Here is a 21654-nt window from a genome sequence, read left to right as displayed (position 1 = left end):
ACTGAAAAATAGACATTGTCACAAATACAACGTCGCAAAAGCTGCCATTAAACCTGTAGTTTGCCAGCAATGCAGGTAATACTTAACCTCTTAACTCCCGCCTGAACCCAGAGGATCTTTTTCCTCACGTCATTTTTTTTCCATCATTTTTTTGTTGGGTAGTCCACTCATTTTTGTCACTTTTTTGTCACATTTTTTTGTGTCAAATTCTTATCACATTTTTGACATTTTTTTGTCACATTTTTGTGATTTTTTTTTCACATTTTTGTCACATTTTTGTATTTTTTTTGTCACATTTTTGTGAATTTTTATCACATTTTTGTCACTTTTATATATTTTTTTGTCACTTTTGTCACATTTTGGTCATTTTTTGGTCAATTTTTAATCAAATTTTTGTCAGTTTTTGTATTTTTTTGGTCACATTTTGTCACATTTTAATCAAATTTTTATCAAATTTTTGTCACTTTTTATATATTTTTTTGTCACATTTTTGTCACTTTTTGTCACATTTTTGTATTTTTTTGGTCACATTTTGTCACATTTTTGTTATTTTTTTGTCACATTTTGGTCATTTTTTGTCACTTTTTTTGTCAATTTTTTGGTCAATTTCTTGTGACATTTTTACCACTTTATCATCCATTTTTCTTCACATTTTTGTCAATGTTTTCTCATTTTTTTGTCACATTTTTATCATATTTTTGCATTTTTTTTGTCACATTTTTGTCATTTTTGTCACATTTTTGTCACATTTTTGTCATTTTTTCGTCAATTTCTTGTCAATTTCTTGTTGTCGCTTTTTTGTCAATGTTTTCTCACTTTTTTGTCACATTTCCATCATTGTTTTCGTCTCAGTTTTGTTGCTATTTTCGCAGCTTTTTCCCAGAAGCTTTTGGACTGGGGCAAAGCCAAACTGGAGAAAATGTGCTCGGTTCAGGTGGGAGTTAAGGGGTTAATCGAAATCAAATGGAGGACTAATATGGTTGTATTTCCTGGTTCTTGTCAGGACTCGAGCAGCAGCGTTCTGGATGTATTGGAGGATGTTAAGTGGCCATTGGATATGTATCCGACGCCACAAAGCAGAAACTAAACGAATATGATTTAGCATTTAGCCTAGGCCGCTTCTACACACTCATGCTTTTGGAAAAGTAACAGTCTGTACATTCATTAATTATATCTAACGAGGCTCTGACATCACCTAAATGTGGTCGACGGGTTGACAAAAGCTGAAAACATCGGGATAAGTCACAATTTGAGATGTTTCATGGCTAGATGCTAATGGCTATAGGAAAAATGCACTGAGCGGGCTAACAAATGCTGAAAGGTTTGAACGCCGCTTCTACTTTTTATTTCTATGATAAGATTATAGCTCCTTGAAGGTGTCCCGCCTTACTGAGTTCATTTTCTCTAGTTCGGCTTTACCTGACTGGAGCTTACAGCTTATAGGCCAGAGTGACGCCTCACTTGAAAGCTAAGACCTACAAAACTGATTGCGACTGCATTTTCTCACATTTTTGTCATGTTTTCGCAGTTTTTTGGTCTGGTTTTTGTCATCTTTTGTTGCTTTCTTCATTGCTTTTCTTCCTTGCTTTTTGACACTTTTTTGTTGTGTTTTCCTCACTTTTTTATAGTGTTTTTGTTGCCTTTTTTGTCACTTTTTTTTGCTGTATTTTCATCCTCGTTTCTGTCGCTGTTTTGACACTTTTGGATTTGGGTAAAGCCAAACGCGCTTAAAACACAACTTGAGTTTCCCATAGCGACGACGAAGTAATTCAGTCCAAATCTTAGCAGGTAATGCACAAAACATCCGGCCAAAACGGTATAACTAAACAACTCTATGTGGTTGGAAGTGGCCTGAATGGTCCAGACGAAAAGAAAAGCAAGAGAGAGGAACGGAGAAAGTTAATGCGAGTCTCGGTGAAAAGCCGCAGTTAAGATTTTACTGCATTTTCCGTTCATTAGGGGATCGTCATGGCGACCGCTTCACCTCCGGCCGGAATGCAGCGTTTAGACAAAGCTTCGGGCCGTGATTTCTTCCTGGTCAAATTATCAACAAATGCCTTTCCCCTTTTTCCCGTCTGACACGCCGCCTCACGTGTTCGAGCGCCACAGAGATCATTTAGCGGCGCCTTTTCACACACACTTAAGCGAAAGCGGGAATCTCTTCTGCCCCAGTTACTCGAATGTGAGAAGGAGAGACCGCCACAAACAAGTTTATCTGTAGAGCACAATGCTTTCAAATGTGAGGTTGTTTCTTTACAGGGATTGGTCGGCCTTCGCAGAGCTACACCTGTGCACCGGGGCTGAGGCTCGTTCAGGCCCAGAGCCAAAAGGGAGAGATCTGTCACTAGGCTTGAATCAGGGCCGTCTGAAGTTTGAAGAAGGGCCAAAGCCTCTCATCTCTGACCCAGAACGACCCACAGATGCAGCCACGTCCCGGCCGCAGGTGGCTCCAGGAACTCCAAGTCAGAACAATGCACAAGAGAGGAGTATTCAGACTTAATTCATGTGAAGAAATTGTTTTGGAAATTAAACTGGGCATAGTTTAACCTCTTAACTCCCGCCTGAACCGAGAGGATCTTTTTCCTCACGTCATCAGATTTTTTTTCCATCATATTTTTGTAATTTTTTTGTCATTTTTTGTCATATTTTTGTCATTTTTTTCGTCAATTTTTTTGGTCACATTATTGTCATTCTTTCGTCAATTTTTTATCAAATTTTTGTCATTTTTTTTGTCACATTTTGTCACATTTTTGATCACATTTTTGTCACTTTTTTGTCAATTTCTTGTGACATTTTTGCCACTTTTTCATCAATGTTTTCTCCCTTTTTTGTCACATTTCCATCATTGTTTTCGTCTCAGTTTTGTTGCTATTTTCACAGCTTTTTTCCAGAAGCTTTTGGACTGGGGTAAAGCCAAACTGGAGAAAATGTAATCACAGACTTCCACTTTTACTGAAAAGATTAATGGGATTGTGAACAGGTTGGCTTATTGACCTCTTAACCCCCACCTGAACAGAACACATTTTCTCCAGTTTGGCTCTACCCAAAAAAGCTTCTTGAAAAAACTAGCGACATAATAGTGACAAAATGAGACAATAACAAGGATGAAAAGGCAAGAAAAAAAATGTGAAGAAAAATGTGACGAAAAAGTGATAAAACAAAATTATTTAAAAAGTTAAAAAATGTGACAAAAAAGTGACCAAAAAAAATATTTAAAAAAAGGAAAAAATGTGACAAAAAAGCTACGAAAAAGTGACAAAAATGTGACAAAAAGTGACAAAAAGGTGATGAAAAAATTATAAAAAATGTGACAAAAAAATATTTTAAAAAAAATGAAAAAATGTGACGAAAATGTGACAAAAAAGTTACGAAAACTTGACAAAAGTTTGACAAAAAAAAAGATAAAAAAGTGGCAAAAATTTGACAAAAATGCAACAACAAAAAAAAGAGTTGAAAAAGTGAAGAAAATGCACCAAAAACGCCATAAAAGAGGAACAGAAAAGCGACGACAACGTGACAAAAATGCAAGGAAAAAGATAAATTCATTTTGTAGGTCTTAGCTTTCAAAAGAGGCGTTACACTGGCCTATAGTCTGTAAGCTTTTAGATTTGGGTAAAGCTGAACTAAGGTTAAGAGCTCAATATAACCTGGTCTTGTCTGAATACTTTCCTATTCTGGAAAGCACTTTGAAATGTGCGCCAAATTGTGCCTTGAGTCTTTCATTTCTCCTCAAAGTACCGCTTATCTCGAGGGTTCCGCCAGTTATTTGGAAAATGATCAACTAAACTCAGAGTTAATAGTATTTAATGGTGTGTTGGGTTCAAAAGAAAAAGGCTAAAACACTCTTAAAGCAAATATTATACTAAAATTCATGTTTCTTTTAAAGTCATGATGAAATGCTTTGCCTAATATAGTGTTATTTATAATATACAGTACATTCTCAAAAGCTCAGTAAAAATAATAGTTTGAGTCGTTGATTAATCAGGAGGAATTTGAGTTAAACTTGTGAAACATTGTTCGACTTGCTTTGCCAGACTTCCCATGTAGCGAGAGACTCCAGAAATAGCAGCGTTTCACATGAAGATAAAAAAACAACAACAGCATCACTTGAAAAGCCTCTCCTCCGTGCAGCGCGTGAGTACGAGGCTTTGAGGAGGTCACGGCGTTGGCAGCAGCTCCGGGACTGAAGAGTGTTACAGACAGCGACGACATTAACATCAAACTGATCAAAGACGCACACATGACACCAGACCAGACTCTGTTCCAAATACCACGGTTTTGCTCCAGGAAATACCACAATGATTGTATTTCTCATTCATCTCACAGTTGTATTTTTTTCTTGGCAACAAAAAAAAAAGCATTTATATATAGTGCTTTTGTAATTGCTTTTCTAATTTCAATGGCCACTGGGAAAAAAGTCCTGTGGTATAAGATAGTTTCCGTCTCTTTATTGACATTTGGTTGCCATCGTAGGTGAGTTATACATTAGCCCAAAATGAAAGTTGCAGGATTACTGAGTAAAAGCATTGGCGTTCAAAGCCTTCAGCCAAAAGACAAACTACAATACAGACATTTTTTTTGGTGGGAGAACAAATCACAATCACAAATGGAGATTATACCCCGGTATACTGGGCATCCCCAAGAAACATCGACTTGAAAACAATTCTCATAATTCTACACACTTGTAACCTCAAAAGCGAACATTTTATTGTGGGAATGAACTGGCTTTGAGGTTCCAAGCCTAAATAAAGATGTGCCGCTTGGGTTAAAACTCTGCTAAACAGTTAAAGCAGAACTGAGTAACTTGTTTACCTTAATAAATCCTTTTCCCAGTCCCTCTGGGTGCCAGAAAACCACGCTTGCAACTTTCCCTGCACCGAAACTGAGGCACAATACACACTCATAGAATCACGAAGAAGAGGCTAACAGGCTAACGGGCAAAGCTAAGCGCCACTTAAGCAGTATTTACAGCCAAGTTTGAGTGAAAAACAACATCTCCATTGTGTCATTGGGTTGTGGCACAATGTACAATATCCCTCTCTGACTATGTCTTTTCTGTCAGCGTAGTATTTACTCACACGGACAAAAAAAAACGCAACATGCTACGACACCTGCAGTGGCGCTTATGGCCTCTAGGGGCATGAGTTACTTAGTTCTGCTTTAAAGTTTTACTGCATTGACCATCAATCTGCAGTCCTGAATGAAAAAAAGTTTGGACAAACCACTGCTCTCGACCAGTGGTTCCCAACCTTTTTTGTCTTACGGACCCCTTGGACCTTTCAGTCGTAGTTCATGTGCCCCCTACCTCAAGGGTGTTGCAGGTTATTTAGAAAGGTATGACTTAAAAACGCTATTTGTCAGTAAAATGGCAATGTTGATTTGAAAATGAAGCGAAAATTCTCCCAAAACTAGAACATTTTACAGCTTTTCCTGTCAACATAGTGTTCAGTTTCCCCTTTTTTTCCATCTGCAATAGTTTCAAGTACCCCCTGCTAGTTCCTCGAGTACCCCCCAAGGATCCCTGTACCCCTGGTTGGGAAACACTGCTCTAGACCAGTGGTTCTCAACCTTTTGGAGCCGCGACCCCCATTATAACAGGTAAAGGCATTCGTGACCCCCCCACCTGGGTCACACCTTGAGAAATAGGAACATTAGCCTCCATAATTCTTAAAAAACAAAGAAAAAAACAAATGGCTGAAATAAAATTCATCAAACTGTGAACAAATAATGGCACTCTGGTAAAATAGCAAACACATGCTGCAATAAAACATTACATTTAATGCTAATTAAAATCTGGCGACCCCCAGGTTGGGAAACACTGCTCTAGACCATGGTCTAGAACCATGGTCTAGAACAATGTTTCACAAGTTTACCAACCAAACACAAGAACCTCACTGTAAACTAATTAAATCATATATATCAATTCCAACATTACATTAAATGATGTTATCGGCCCTCATTTCACAAATCTATCTACATCAAATACATGATCAATATTTTCCTTTATATCTGGAAATCATCTTGGAAACCCCAGTTCAGTGGTCGGGCCCCCACTACCCCCAACCCCACCGCTCTCAACCACTCTAGGTCTACATCTAAACACTTTTAAACAGGTTTTAGCTCACAATGTATCAGCAGTAACATGAATCATATTGGCTTCTATATATGGATGTAGAGATTGAGTCTTTAGTTTGGTAATAAAAAACATTTAGTGAATAAAAAAGCAGTCACAAGAGTAGTATTGTACTCATTGCCCTATAAAGTATAAATCGATATAAAACACACCTCACTTTATACATTACTTTAGTTTGAAAACCACTTAAAAGTCCAGTGCATTACTTGCATCTTCTAATATAGTTGTGATCCTGACTTGATTTATTACTGGCGGACTGCTACAGTATGCCTTTTACTGCTAAGATAACAGGGCTGAACAATTCCCCGTAGAGACAGTGAACACGCTCCATCTGCGAGTAACCGGGATAAGAGGCGGCAGATGGGACCGACAGCACCCCAGCGCCTCTCCGCGAAACAATCCATCATGTAACGCTTCGGGATGTCCCACTGTGCCCGTGCCAGGACTACAGCTGGGCGAGACGCGGAGCCAACTTCCTGTTCACTCCGAGTAAATGTCCAGGCAGGAGAAGAGCAGTCGAATTTGAGATGCGCGCTGACAAGAGGGTGCGGGAGGGGGCTTCCTGGAGAGATAAGGTGTGTTTTGACATGCCATAAATGACAGAGACGGGTGAAGACAGCGAGCCAGGTTTGCTATGGGGCAGTTGACTTACAGCCCAGCACTGCAGATTTAGGGAAGGGAAACAATATTGTTAACCTGGACTCTCATAAAAGTGAAAAAAAAAAGTGATGCAATAATGGCCTTGTCTTAGAAACCAATGAGAGGTACTATATATATACTATACTCAACGATTCAAACTTAGCTCCCGATCTCTGAAGGTAAGCAAGTGAGCAGGACCAACCAATATGTGAGAGTGGTGAGTGAGTGGCTCCATTGGCTCAGATCAGTGCAGCCCATGCTTCCTCCAGCCCACATGTGGCTGAGTATGGAGTGAAGGAGAAAAGTGTCCTTTGAGAAGCGTTTTGGGTGACTTGTGCTATGTGAAAAGTGATAGAAATGGAAGGAGGAAGGCAATCTTATTTGTCTAAGTGTGGGAGAAGACCCGCGCTTTGGCAGAAGTTTTTGTTTGCTTGTTTGTTTGCACTTGCTTCCGGAGCTGTGGTTCCCAAACTGGGGAGCGGGTCAGAGGGTCAGGTCATAAGTGATATCATTTGAGAAAAAAGTTAAACAGTTAAAAATCATCAAATACGACTGAGAAAGGAATACAGGTGCATAAAACACTAACATTTCAGTTTATTTGCATGAAATGAATGTCTTTGGGCCAATATTTGTATGTTTTGATACATTTGTGGGGGCTACAATTTTTGACTGGGGGGGAAGCGCCCCAACTACAGCACGCTCTGTGTTCTAGAACAGTGATTCTAGAATTTAGAATGACTGTTCTAGAGCACACCTAACCCTTTAAGCCTGCAAATTATGACCAAGCCTGATATGTGCGGGCTTAAAAAGAGTGTTTTTACTGTCATAAAGAAAAATAACACACTATTTTGTTGATTTTTTTAGTCTGTGTTTCGGCGATTACAGTCGGTTTGCAGGGAATGAATGCCAGTTTAATGCCTACATGTGTGTGAGCAAGCCAAGGCAAACTTCTGCCATTATTGTGCATGGTAGACAATAAAGTGTTTCTATTCTAAATACAGTATTTTCAATTTAAATCTTGGCATATTTCATATCGTAAGATTTGTAAACATTCTATCAAAAGGCGGAAGGAGGGGAAATGTTTACATTCCAAAGTAAATCGGACAAAACAGGCAACTTTTGAGCAAAAGATTTCAGTGAGGCCGGCTGCTGAATGAATTTTTGACCATATATCATTGAGAGGGTTCTGTCGCCAAGGGAAAAAATTATTCAATGCCAATTTGAAGCCAAGTCAATTTTTTTTTTTTACTTTTAAGTTTGCCATAATTAATTCAATGCCTTTTAAAGAAAGAAAAATAAACCCTGGTTTGAAATGTCCCAAACTGTAATTGGTCAAAACTTGCTGGTTCAAAAACCCAATATGGATCTCGTCCAAACAATTTTACCCACCTACTCAAGAGCAATTTCAACATATTGATCCACCATTTCTGTTCATACCCTCGGAAAACCAGTCTAAGGTTTTTGCAGAGCACTGTTAAAGACAAGACAAAGAAAGAGCTCGTATCCGTCACATCTGAGGAAGCTGCCAGGTCCACTGTAGGCAGCTGACCTACATCTACTATAAACACGGCGCTCCTGCCGCACCCACTCGCATAAACACAGCAGCAGCTTCAAAGCCACGGTCCTCACTCGAGTTTAATCTCCACTAGAAATTAATATGATTTGTATAAAGAAAATAGATCACGATAAGAGGCTTGTGTTCACGAGGAGACGTTCAAAGGGTCCATGGATGAAAGAATAGGAGATAAACTAAACCAATATGTGCCGAGAAGAGAGGGAGGAATGTCCTTGACAAGATGTTTACATAGAGAGATGGCCGCAGCGCCCACATGGAGATAGTATGAACTCTGAGCACTATCCCCTTTGAATATCGAGGAGTCATTTTACACAATACTTTGAGTTATACAACAAGAGCAGTACTTTAAAATGCTAATGTCTAATACGTTTCTTAGTCTTGAGCTGCACAAGACTGAGATCAAGACTACTATTATTTAAAAAGTAAATTGTAATTTTGCTTTGATTTCGATTAACTGCAGGGTTTCCCGCAGCGCTTTCCTGTTTAGGCGGCCGACTAATTTCCAACTAATTTCTTAACTTCTTTATTTCGTATTTACTTCTTGCGTTGACAATCGTGGACAGGCGGCACGTGCGAGGCCGGCGAAATACAAACTGCTCGACAGACACGACTGTAACTACCAAATTTCCTGGGGGAAACCCTGACCTGTGCAGACTTATTGAAATTTACCGGTAACTGTTACTCGTGTGCACATAAAGATTTTACTGTCTTGTTATGAACTGTTGTTGCTGCAGTGTAAAAATAGAAAGCACTTTTCTGGCATTGCGATTAGGGCTACAAAGGGGCAGAACATTTCAGATACATTTCTGGAAACTTTCAATGGGAAGATTAGCCTGGACATTTCGAAAAATTTTAAACTATCAAAACACTTAAAGGGACTATAAGGATTTTAAAAATGTAAAAAAAATATGTATTTTCCTCCCCCTACATGTTCCAGCCATGGCCTAATGCGTAGAATGAGCCCAGACCTGTTCACCACAACTGCCTCTAAAATCCTGCACTGTCACTCAAAAAATTGTTACTTCGGGTACGAAGTGCCATCATGCACAAGCTTAATATGGAGATTGCAGTCACTCATAAGACCTGAGGTGGCAGTAGTCAGCATAACATGACCAACGTGCATCGAGTCTCTTTAAATAAACAATATATTTTTCCATTCGGCCTTGGAAAAACTATTAGGAAACTATTATTTACCCAATACTGATATTTTTGAACCATTATTTTGCACATGTGACACCCCCGACAAGTGGAGGCTCAATATAGTATAGTATAGTATATCCATCCATCCATCCATCCATCCATCCATCCATCCATCCATCCATCATAGTCCTATAATACAGTATACGACATGAAATGAGTCTATTCCATTTCCAAAAAACTCTTCCTTAACACTGCCCACTTCAAACACTAGTTCTCAGACGAAGATGACTTTCCTAGATACTTTTCCTCTCTCTATGATGGATATTTCAGTGTATAACTATCAAATCAGATTCCTTTGCTATTTGTCTGTAGAAAAGCTACTTTCAGTTCCATTTATTCCCCCGTTTATTCCTATTAGTACTTCCCATGGAAAATGTTCTCTGGTTTGCACTTGGTTAAGTCCATTTTAGATCTATTTCAGACCCGGTTTAGTCCTGATTTGGCTTGGCATCTAGGCCCGGGGTTACTTAAGGTCAAATATGTTTCAAGGTGCATCACCTTCTCAGCACAAGGTCAAAGTGTCCCCCCCTTTTCCAGGTAAGAGGAGCCCACGCTTTAAAATGCAACAGATCGATAAGCGCTCGCTAAAGAGCCTTTGCTAATGCACCTTTAGCAAGCAGCGTTCATGCAATATTAATCCTTCCCCCTTCTCCAAACAGAGACTAGATTTCAATCAAAGTCTCCAAAAATACACAAAGAAGACGTCCAGGGGGGAGAAAGTGGGTTAAAGAGAGCGCGGTGTAAAGTGTTCAGTGGGTCCTGTGTCTCCTCTGTGGGAATCTCGTCTTTTCGGCTGACTGCTCCGTTGCCCCATTAAGGCTGAGCTACTGTCAGCGCTGTCAGGTGCGCGACGCCACACAGTCGGCCCTGACAGCGAAAACCAAGTGTAATGGGCCAATCACCGTCCCCACGCCTCTCCTCGCCGCTCTCTCTTTCGCTTCTCAACTTCTTTCTGCCGCAGCTCGGAGAAAGAGGCGGCCGCGGCTGGATCGGATAACCAGAGAAGGGGGTGGGAGGGGGGGTAAAAGAAACAGCTTTAAAGTGGCGCGGAGGAAGATTTAGAGGCCGACAAGAGCCAGAGGTGAAGGGGTCACGCTGCAAAAGTATCCCAGGACAGAAACAGTGAAATGGATAGGGAGATAACACGGGTTTTAAAAAGTGTTTAAGATAAGGGCCTTAAAAGGGGATGGTGCCGTTTTATGGGGTGGGATGTGTGAGCTGTGCATTTACAAAGAGCGGTGCCTGCTGTGAAGAGGTGGGCGGTGTGAGGGTCTGTTTGGAGAGGCACGGATACAGGCGCTGAAGTAGGATTCACTGTAATACGGGAACAACAACATAACCCAGTTGATTCGGAATTCAGTTCACGGTGCAGATTTTGGACACAACAGAGCATTCACGTTTGAGAGAAAATGCAAATGGAGAGACACTGCAGGCGAATAGGAGAAAAACTCAATTTAGAGAGATTCATTTGAAGCTTTTGCTATTTATATATTACCAACATAAATAGCAGAAAACAATAGAAAGTTTTCTGTTATTTGATGTTTTCATATAGATAATAAGGCATTTTATTCGTAAAAATTGCCAAAATTGCCAATATTTCCAGCAACAAAATCTAAAAAATGGGTAGAGTTTAATGTATAGTTTTAGTTTGTTGATATATTAGTTCCAAAGAAGAATATTTGAATATGATATAATATATAATATATTATGAATATTAATATTTAATAAGTGAAATCATCTGTAAATATTGACATTTCTGACATTTTTTTTGCAGTTCAAAGCTCAATAAATCAGGCTACAATTTAGACATTAAAGGGGCTATCCTTGATTTTTTTTATTTTCTGTTATTGGAAGAAAAATTGTTTTGTACCAGACAGGTACGTATCAACTCGTCTAAGCTCAGGTAAGAACATATCTCAGAATGGAAAAACGGTGGCCTGTTCCTTTAAGAAATTTAGTACAAGACAAGCTTGGAGTTTTTTGGAGCTACAAACAGAGAAATAGAGATATTGTTGTAAGAGCATTACAGAAAAACTCATTTTGAGAAAACTAAACCTCAGTTTCCGAAGTTACCAACTTTCTCAAAGCGCTACACTGTAGACATCATTCATTCAAGTCATACTCGGCAAGCTACAATTGTAGCTGCAATGGGGTAGACTGACATTGGGCTGTCACGATAATTACTATATCGACTAATCGCTCAATAGATCAGAACAGATAAACGATGTATTTTTGGGCTCGATATTTATCGTCTGTTTATCAGCATGTTCCTCCTATATTTCTTTGTAAAACTTTCTAACTGAAGCAAATTGACTTACATTATATGTTATGTTTATTGCAGCTTGTGTGGTATTTTAGGACATGATGATGCACTTTTAGAACAACGGTTTACTCACTTTTTATGCCTGAGAGTTGACAGTGTCCAGCATCGTTAGAGTCAATAATATCGTTTATCGCGATACTTTCCTATCACAATATATCGAACTTCAAATTTGTGCCATCTGTCCCTCCACCAACCACCAACCACTCACTACATTCATCCTGTCCTATTGTACATGTTTTAGTGGTAGGGGAAACCGGAGTACCCAGTAATGCAGACACGGGGAGGAACATGCAAAGGCCGCATCCAGGTAGGAATCGAACCCGGGACCTTCTAGCCGCTCCCAGCAAGCTTTTAAATGTGCAGTGTAAATATACTGATTGACATACAGGCAACGATATAACAAAGAACGGCGAAATTGTTTAAATAAAGTCTTTTTTTGCCCAGTTTTGGTCAAACATCCATGACAACAAACACACCGACATTATGTGAGCGATACACTGCAAAAAGCCATTGACTGGATTCATTTAAATGCCTCAATTTGAGAATAATAATCCAAATTTGAGTTGTTTTGTCAAGTTAAGATGTAGATTTCACTTGTTATGAGATGTTTCAGTCCATTTAATCTTCATTTCAGGTCATTTTCTTTGCCAACGGGGTAAGAAAATTGGTCATATCTCAGTTGAATTTTAAGTAATTTAAGCCAATGCTTGATTTTGACTTTTTGTAGTGCACGATAGGAACTTATTCCAGGGACACAAAACACAAAGCTACTGTAAGGAGGTGCTGGACTTGTCTGCTCAATGACTGCACACCAACAAAGTGTCTTCTTAACACCACAGGACCAGAGAAAACCATACACTTCCCCTCTATACGATAACCATCTCGCGACCCCACTTTTAAACACTGAATCGTCCCCTTTCTCCCAGATAAGTGGCGTTATCTGATAGCGGAGTATTACATGTCCGCTGCCCACTGGCCTATAGAGACATCTTTGGTGCGACGACACGACGGGATGACACACATGCTTGAGTCTGCGAGGGGGAACACACTCCCTTCGAAAAGCAGCGGCGCCCACGAATACTTGTCTCAAATGGCCCGTGTGCGTGCGTGTGGCGGGTTTAACAGCTCCTCAGTGGACCGTGGCGAAGCGGGACAGCTGCTCGGAAATGTCTCGAACTGACACGAATATATACGAGCGGCAGGAGGCGGCGATTGGGGGGTTCAAGATGGCCGACGTCAGATGCTTATCTCCTGCCAAATCCCTGAGACAACTGGAGCAGGAGACGGAGATGGGGAAAACCAAAAATGCTGCGGTAATTGAGGATAGAGGCAGATGGCTGCGTGTGGAGGCTGTAAATTGTCAAACATTGAAATGTCTATTAGGCAAAGGGCTGGGTCCCATTCAACGACACAAGTATGGTGTCGAGGAAAATCTTCTAAGGTGCCACTGCCGCCTGTTACTTGGGCCCAGAGACAGGCATAAAGAAAGTTATTTGGTTGTTTTTTTGGTCAAATAAATGATAAACATTTAAGAGAAATAGTCTTTGATGGAATAAAAGAACATTATGGTTCTGTTTTAAGGTTCTACACCAGTGGATCCCAACCTTTTTAGTCTTGTGTACCCCTTAAGTCGTTCCTTTATAATCCGAGTACCCCCTACATCGAGGATTTTGCCAATACTAGTATAAAGTGACCGACTAAACTAGATTATTCAGAATTTAAAGGGACTAAAGGGAGTTTAAAAATGTTAAAATTAAGTTTTTCCTCTCCAACATGTTCCAACAATGTCCTAATGTGTAGAATGAGCTCAGACCTGTTCACCACAACTGCCTCTAAAATCCTGCACTGTCACTCAAAAAGGTGCACAAGCTTAATATAGAAGGTGCAGTTACATGTATGACCCGAGGTGGCAGTAGTGAGCATAAAATGGCCAAATTGCATCCAGTCCCTTTAATAGTGTTGTGTTCAAAATGAATCTAAAATACACTGCAAATTAGGGGTGGGCCATATCGTATTGAATAAGGCTGGGACTGGGAAGTAATTTGTCCATTGTCAATTATATCGTCAAATTTCTTTTTTATATCGTGATATAGATTTTAGGCCGTATCACCCTGCCCTACTGCAAATCAAACCATTTACTGAAAAACATAATAACTTTCCTTTGAAATTACTCAGTTTCACTTCAGAAACATCAGAAACCAATCCATGTACCCCTTTAAGAACCCCTGGCTGGAAAACACTGTTGATCTCGATTTTCAATTCGATTTTATTTTTTCATAATAAATTTACCACTTAACTCCCACCTGATCCAGTTTGGCTTTACCCAAATCTAAAAGCTTCTTGGAAAAAAGCGTCAAAACATAGCAACAAAAATGAGACAAAAGCGAGGATCAAAATTCAACCAAAACAAAAGAAAAAGGCGGTGAAAAAGTGACATAAAAGTGGCAGAAATGCAACAAAAAGCAATAAAAGAGCAACAGAAAAGTGACAAAAAAGTGACGATGAAAAAGCAAAAAAAGACATGTCATGAAAAAGGGACAAAAACGCAACAAAAGCAACAGAAAAGTGCAAAATGTGGCAACAACGCGAGGAAATGTATGAGTTTGGATGAGTTTTGTAGATTTGGGTAAAGCTGACCTGGAGAAAAGGCACTTGGTTAAGGTGGGGGTTAAGAGGTTAAATACATCTTGCTGATTCATAAAATTAGATAAATGTTTTTTAAAAACCTCAGCTCAAACAAAAAGAAAGTCTTTCCTCCAGCTTCATATGACACACAAAAGTCCAAACTCCCAAACTAGGTCCTGTTTGTAGTATTACAGATTGCAATTTTGATTAAATTTCGATTAATTGCCCAATGTCCAGCCCCAGTGCCGGCAAAATGTTTACGGTCGCGTCTAAACTTCATTGTAGTAGCTTTGGTTTAGTGTTACTGGACCAGAAAGCTCTAAAACTGCCGACTCTCCTTTGTGCCAGTATAAATGTCCAATGACACTTCAAGCTGTTTTCCTCAACCCTAAAAGATAAAAAAAAAAATGTGGTTATCAGTACAGATCAGTTTAGCCGCCTCCTCTCCCTCAAGCCACGAAATTTACATAACCCAATTATGCACGAGAGTCGCAAAATCAAGATACCATCAGGCTCTTCGCTCCCTGCCTCGACAAACAGCTCCAGACTTCAAAGCACGGGGAGGAAGTGACACAAACCACAAAGAAGTCACGGCATTAGTTATTTACCAAATTCCCACAAAAAAATCTGGCACAAGACGTTAAAAGATCTTTGTGAAATGTGTGGTTTAGTCGAGCAGGAGGTCAGACGGAGGCTACACAGTGAGCGCAGACTGGAAAAGCATCAATATTTCAGGATGTGAGGGAAGTCTGAGGCAGCAGCTCTTAAAAGGAGACTCCCATTAAAAAGCTCTGCTTGAAAAGGCTGAGTCAGGAGGGTTTTTTTGTAATGTAACTGAATACAACTTGTACTGAGAGTATTACAAAAAGCAAAAGGCCAATAAGGACATAACCAGACCAGTGATACCAAAATAAGCAGCAGTGTTTGGAGAGTAGTAAGAAATCTAGCCAGTTTAGCCAGTCATTAAGGGATTGCCCATTGTAGAGATTTTTCTTGATTTCATCTCAGGCGGACAAACACAGTATAAACATGTAATCTTGCTTATAGTGGAGGACAGTAGTAGCAGTTTGTTGTTTTTAATAACTGGTGCCAATTTAGAGCAAATACAGTCATAATTGTAGAAGCTAATAAAGAGTAATATCCACAAATTTTCATATATTGACATAGTACATTTCAAAATAAAGGTCCAGATCCAAAAAATAAAGGTTGTAGTAAGTTACTAGTATGATAATTGGTAACTGGTGTAAATTTGGTGCCACTACAGTTAAAAAAAAAATGTAGAGGCTATTGAAGATTATCCACACTTTGTCATATTTTAAATTTATATCAACATATTTGTGGGCATACATTTCAAAATAAATGTCCAGACCTAAAAAAAATAAAGGTTGTAGTAGGTGCAAAAGCTACATTTGGAGTGACATCCAATAAGAATTTGCGGGGGCGTGGCTTAGTTGGAAATAGAAATGAGGCGGATTGATATACGTTTGTTAAGTGATGATGTCATCGCTCTACTTCCGGGTGCAACGGAGCTTTGGTCGTTTTCACCATGGGATGTTGCTGATTTTAAGCATCTGTAGAGCCGACTATAGCGCTCTTTTTAAAGATGCTAGATGCAAGTTGGCCCTTTTATACTCACTACTGCCACCTCAGGTCATACGTGTAACTGCAGCTTCTATATTAAGCTCGTGCATGACGGCACTTCGGACCCGAAGTAACAACTTTTTGAGTGACAGTGCAGGATTTTAGAGGCAGTTGTGGTGAACAGGTCTGGGCTCATTCTACACATTAGGACATTACTGGTAAATGTAGAGGGAGGAAAATACATAATTTTAACTTTTTTAAACTCTGTATAGTCCCTTTAAATATTTGATCAGAAATATCACATTTAATCTGGATTTTCTTTAGTAAGTCTTGTCTGACATTAACTATCAATTTATTTTTCCCACACACAATGATGGTTTATTTTAAATATTACAATATCTTGAGCTCTATTATTCTAATTAGCTGTCAAACAGATGTTGGCTTTTCATTTGTTGATATTTCAGTAAGAGATTCAAATAAAGTTTTTTGCTGTGTTTATCTATGGGACTCTCAACAGTTTGGACCCTGCAGTACACGTATGTATATAGCATAGTATATATAGTATGAATATAATGCACAGCAGTTAGCATTATAAGTTAATGTACTGTGGTATACAGGAGGACTATTAAATAATTAGCAAAACCACAGCAGCAAATCTAATCGTTTCATTTAAAAGTTGCCTGAAACTGCCTGACCTTTTGGTATGAGAGCACTTCCCCTTTAATCCAGCGCATTAACGAAAGGTTATGCCAAACATTCAAATTGAGATGGCGAGTTTTTCTATGGCTGTATTAAAAGTGCTTGGCGTGTCAGAAAACCCCGGGACAGCGTGGCTCACATTTTCATATCTGCTGCAGTCAGTCCATCCTGCAGATCCCTGTGAATTCATTGGAATGCTGAGCTAACAAGATTAGCATTCCCAGCAGCGGATCTGTCAAACTGAGTGAAGGATTCAGGCAGAGGAGGATGGATTGAGGGTAATGTGGTAAAACAACAGGATTTAACCTTAGACATGAGACAATCTGCAGGTTCACGCATGAGGAGAACACGTTACAAAGCTTATCAACGCGCAATATGGACGAGACTTTTCCCTTTCTTGGGGTTTACATTAGGATATCATTATAATGGAATAAACTGAGCGGGCAGTGGTTTCCGAAGTGGTGATTTTGAGACAATATCTGATTCATTTCTGACATTGAATTTGAAGTAAGTTGGATTGAAAACAGCATATTTAGCAAATATATCAAAATACAGTAGCCATTCCAAACTAACACCTTTAAACCAGATTTTAAATGTTTGCACCTTAAATCATAAATACTAATTGCATTTGGTGAGATTAACAATTTATATAGACAATCATATTTTGCTCTTCCAAGTCGTGGGTAAGAAAACTTAAAAGCTGGTCACACAGCTGCAAAAAATATCTTTATCTGGCCTTGAATGAACAGCTTGAATGAACATGTAAAATGAAGCATATAGGGTTTATATAGGCAGAAGCAAGTCAAATGAAATACTTTTTTAATGCCATTTTTAATGCCCATTTACTACATTTTAATAGCCTGGCACGAGCCAGACTGATCCTCCATGTTAAGAGATACATGGGGATACAGTCTGGTATTGTGTGATTTCAATCTCGCTGAGTCCGGCAAAACCCAGACGAGCCAATCACAGCACGGGAGGCGGGATTTAATTGTGTGTCATCTTCCGTGCTAGGATTTCCCATCAGCCAGTGCTCCTCAGGGCCGTAACCAGTGAAGATGGCGGCCGCGACACAACGATCTTTTACCAGTGCCCTTTCTTCTGTTTTAAATGAGCTGGACTTGTCCTTAAAGCACAGCCCCTCTGAGGGCTTTCACCAGAACATTTACCCGACTGCTCGCGTGGATGACAAACAATCATGGCAGAGGACGTAAACACAAAGAATATGTCGCTTTGTGTTTGATTGGTTCACTCTCGTTCGCACTGCGATCGTTAGCCCCGCCTCCAGTCTCGATTTGGAAATTGCGTCCTATTACCACAAGTCCAGACTGTCTTTATATGTATTTATAAATACCTAAATAAAGTCAGTCAGGCTTTATGCCAGGCTAACATTTTAATGCCACAAACGAAGGGGGTAAAAAGTCGGCACACATTTTAAGATTTGCAAATACTTCCTTAAACAGGAAACTTTTGAGCAAAAGCAAAAGTTGTGGTAAATTTGAGATAATCTGCAGCTGAATAAGTTTAGGACTTTAGTTTTGGTATTTTCGATTAACTTGAATGGTACAAATTTGGATTTAATGCCAGTTTGAATCCAATGTAATGCTTTTTAATGACATTTAAGTATACTTTATGAGTGTTACAAGTGGAAACAGACTTTAAGGTTCTTTCTTTACATATAATTGATGTATTTATTCAAAACATTTCTGTCATCCATACCAAGATAAGATCATCAGAATCAGAATGGTATTTATTGCCCTTATTTGAGAACAGGTTCACAAACTAGGATTTTTTCTCGACACTCGTGCAACATAAAGCACATCAATAAAACTTTATTAATCCCAAAGGAAATTTATTTGCCAGGAGGAGCAGCAGCATAAAAGACACTAAAAACAATTATAAATCTTTAAATCAAAGTAAAATATTCATAAAACCTATTAATAAATGCATAAATTGTACAGGGTCATGATGAGTCCAGTAAAACGCAAACAGGTCTGGCCGAGACGCTTGTGCACCTGTGATTAACTGGGTGGTCAAAATGCCCGGGTTGTTTTAAGCTTTTACGCAGCCACAGCCGTTTGATAGAAATCTGAAGAATCGCCATAAATGCGGTGATAACATTCCAGAGCGGGGCCGTGGACAGCGTCATGTTGACTTTTTTTCAGACACAAACAGCGGCGCAGTGGAGCAGGTGTGATCAGGGGCTCGGAGGGAACGCAGAGATGAAACCGTGATAGCTCTGGACTCTGTTTGTACAGCGCGAGAGAGAGATGTGGGAGATAAATGAGAGTGGGATTGAAGGGCAAAGACACGGGAAGCACTGGGGGCTCCTGTCAGAGAAATGTCTGCAGATGATGTGAGTGGGGAGGGGGGGGGAGCAGAGGTGTCTACGGGCTCAGGATGAAACTGGCTGGTTTTAAACAGCCATGGCACAAAACAAGGAGTTATATTTGACAGAAAATGATAGAGAACTAAATATAGTACAGCTGTTCTACTAGATAGTTCTGTATTATTAGTTTGCGAGAGTGACTGAGGTTTACTTTGCACAAGGTCTGCAAAAATATATCGCCAATAGGGCTCCAACTAACGATTATTTTGGTAATTGATTAATCTACCGGTCATTTTATAAATAAAGCTAGAGCGGCGCCACTTGAGGACATGTTGATGGAGTTTACTTAAAGGGACTATATGAGGTTTAAAAATGTTAAACGTATGTATTTTCCTCCCCCTACATGTTCCAACAATGTCCTAATGTGTAGAATGAGCTCAGACCTGTTCACCACAACTGCCTCTAAAATCCTGCACCGTCACTCAAAAAGGTGTTTGTGTCTGAAGTGCTGTCATGCACAAGCTGAATATATAACCTGTAGTTAAGCACAAGACCTGAGGTGGCAGTAGTGAGTATAAAATGGCCGACTTGTATCTAGTCCCTTGAAAGTGAAGTTTGTTGGAGGCTCTTGGCACTAACTGCCCTCTGATTGGATGAGACACAGACAGATATTTAGGAAATTTACAATGAATGAAACACTACCATAACTTTAAATACAAACTAGGTTTCCTTTCTATTTGAGTGTTTACCAGAAAACGATTCATTGATTAGTAAAATAGTACAACTATTTCAATAATCGAGTAGCTGTTTCAGCCCTTATCGCCAACAGACTAAAACAAATGTGGGACCTTAAAATATGCTAAAGTTAAAGAGGCTAAATGTAAGTTGGACATTTTATACTCACTACTGCCACCTCAGGTCTTACGCATAACTGCACCTTCTATATAAAGCTCGTGCATGACGGCACTTCAAATCCGAAGTAACAACTTTTTGAGTGACAGTGCAGGATTTTAGAGGCAGTTGTGGTGAACAGGTCTGGGCTCATTCTACACATTATGGCATGGCTGGAACATGTAGGGGGAGGAAAATACATGATCTAAACATTATTAAACTCAGTATAGTCCCTAAGTGTTGATTCGTCATGATTTTCCGAGTTGAATTCCACATTATTTGTGATTTAGACTTGTTTTGGCCCAGTTTGATGAAAAATTAAATGTTTTGCTTTAATTTAACAGAAGGTACTGTGTAGAAATGATTTAGTAAAATTATGCATTGATATTGCTAGTTATTGCAATATTCAAGACAGTTTGTACTTTTTCCTCATATAATGCATGGTATTTTTAGGAAGGTGAATGTCAAGCCAAACCATTTTAATCATGTCTAAAAAAAAAGTAAGGGCCACAAATGCTCCACATTTTGATTACGACCAACTAATACAGGTATGATTTATGCTTATACATCTGGAAACATATGTTCTTTCCCCTCCACCCTGCAGTTGTAAGAATTAACTTGACGGATGTAACTGATGCGTGTAATTATTTAGAAATAATTTCCCATTGACACATGTAAAGCCTCTGGGTCATCCATTATGCCACACTGACAGGTCCAGCACTGTGAAACATGGCCACAGTGTAGTTTTCAAGCTGTTCAATGCTTCATTATTCACACGCCTCAATATGAGTAATGGCAAATCGATACATTCAAATGAAAACCAATGAAGCGATCAGAATAAAAATGGCAACAGTTAAGGTTTTTATGCTTATTGATGAGAGTAAATGTTATTAAATGTAGAACAATCCTTAACAAATGCTAAAATAAGTTATTCTTGAGTCTAACCAATCAATACTTTTAAAAATAGCAGCCTCTGACTTCATTGAAACCCGATAGGTCAGCCATATTGTGCATTCGCTGCAACATTTAGTCCACCCCTGTACAGATTCTAAAGGCGTCCCCGTCTATAGTGACCCATGACCCATCACTGTCATGTATATGGTCCACCCCTGTCCCGCCCCCCCCTGTCAGCTTAAATTAGGCAAACGCACCGCTGTTGTTCGTGCGGCGTTTCTGCTTCATGCTCCGAGGATTTCTGCGGCATCCAGGTCAGTGACACAAACTAACAATGGCAGGTGCTTTGTGGAAGATACTGGGGGTTTGTTCGAGCAAGGAGGCGGTTCCTGGAAGGTGCTTTAGCGTAACAGACTAATGACCTCCAAACCAAGCCTTCATTACATTTGTTTTTGGACCATTTTCAGTCATTTCAGAACAAGTGGCTGGAGTCAACATTTTAAAATGCATCACCTAGGCAAGAAAAAAAGAAAAGTTGCCACCTGGATTTAACGAAATGGGAAGGATCCTGTCGTTGGATGATTATTCCATGGGCAATTATCTTTCAGGCAGCCAGGGGTGAGAAAAAGACACATCTGTGCTTTATAGAAATCGGAAAAGCTATGAATGAGAATGATTTTCAGTAAATGTTACCCGCACTTTCCATTAAAAGGAACCAGGAGTAATAATAAGGGAAAAAGCACATTAAAGACAGCCATCTGAAG

General features: G+C 39.4%; 1 protein-coding gene across 1 annotated transcript in view; it reads right to left on the bottom strand.

The window, feature by feature from the left end:
- The window catches only part of ptk7b (protein tyrosine kinase 7b), a 175197-nt gene that overhangs the window by 60167 nt on the left and 93376 nt on the right, over positions 1–21654 (bottom strand). The gene's annotated exons all lie outside the window — the stretch shown is intronic.

This window comes from Gobius niger (assembly GCF_951799975.1).
Source record: "Gobius niger genome assembly, chromosome: 7".
Lineage (NCBI taxonomy): Eukaryota > Metazoa > Chordata > Actinopteri > Gobiiformes > Gobiidae > Gobius > Gobius niger.
The sequence above is the reverse complement of the archived record's forward strand: the minus strand, read 5'-3'. Positions and strand labels throughout refer to the sequence as shown.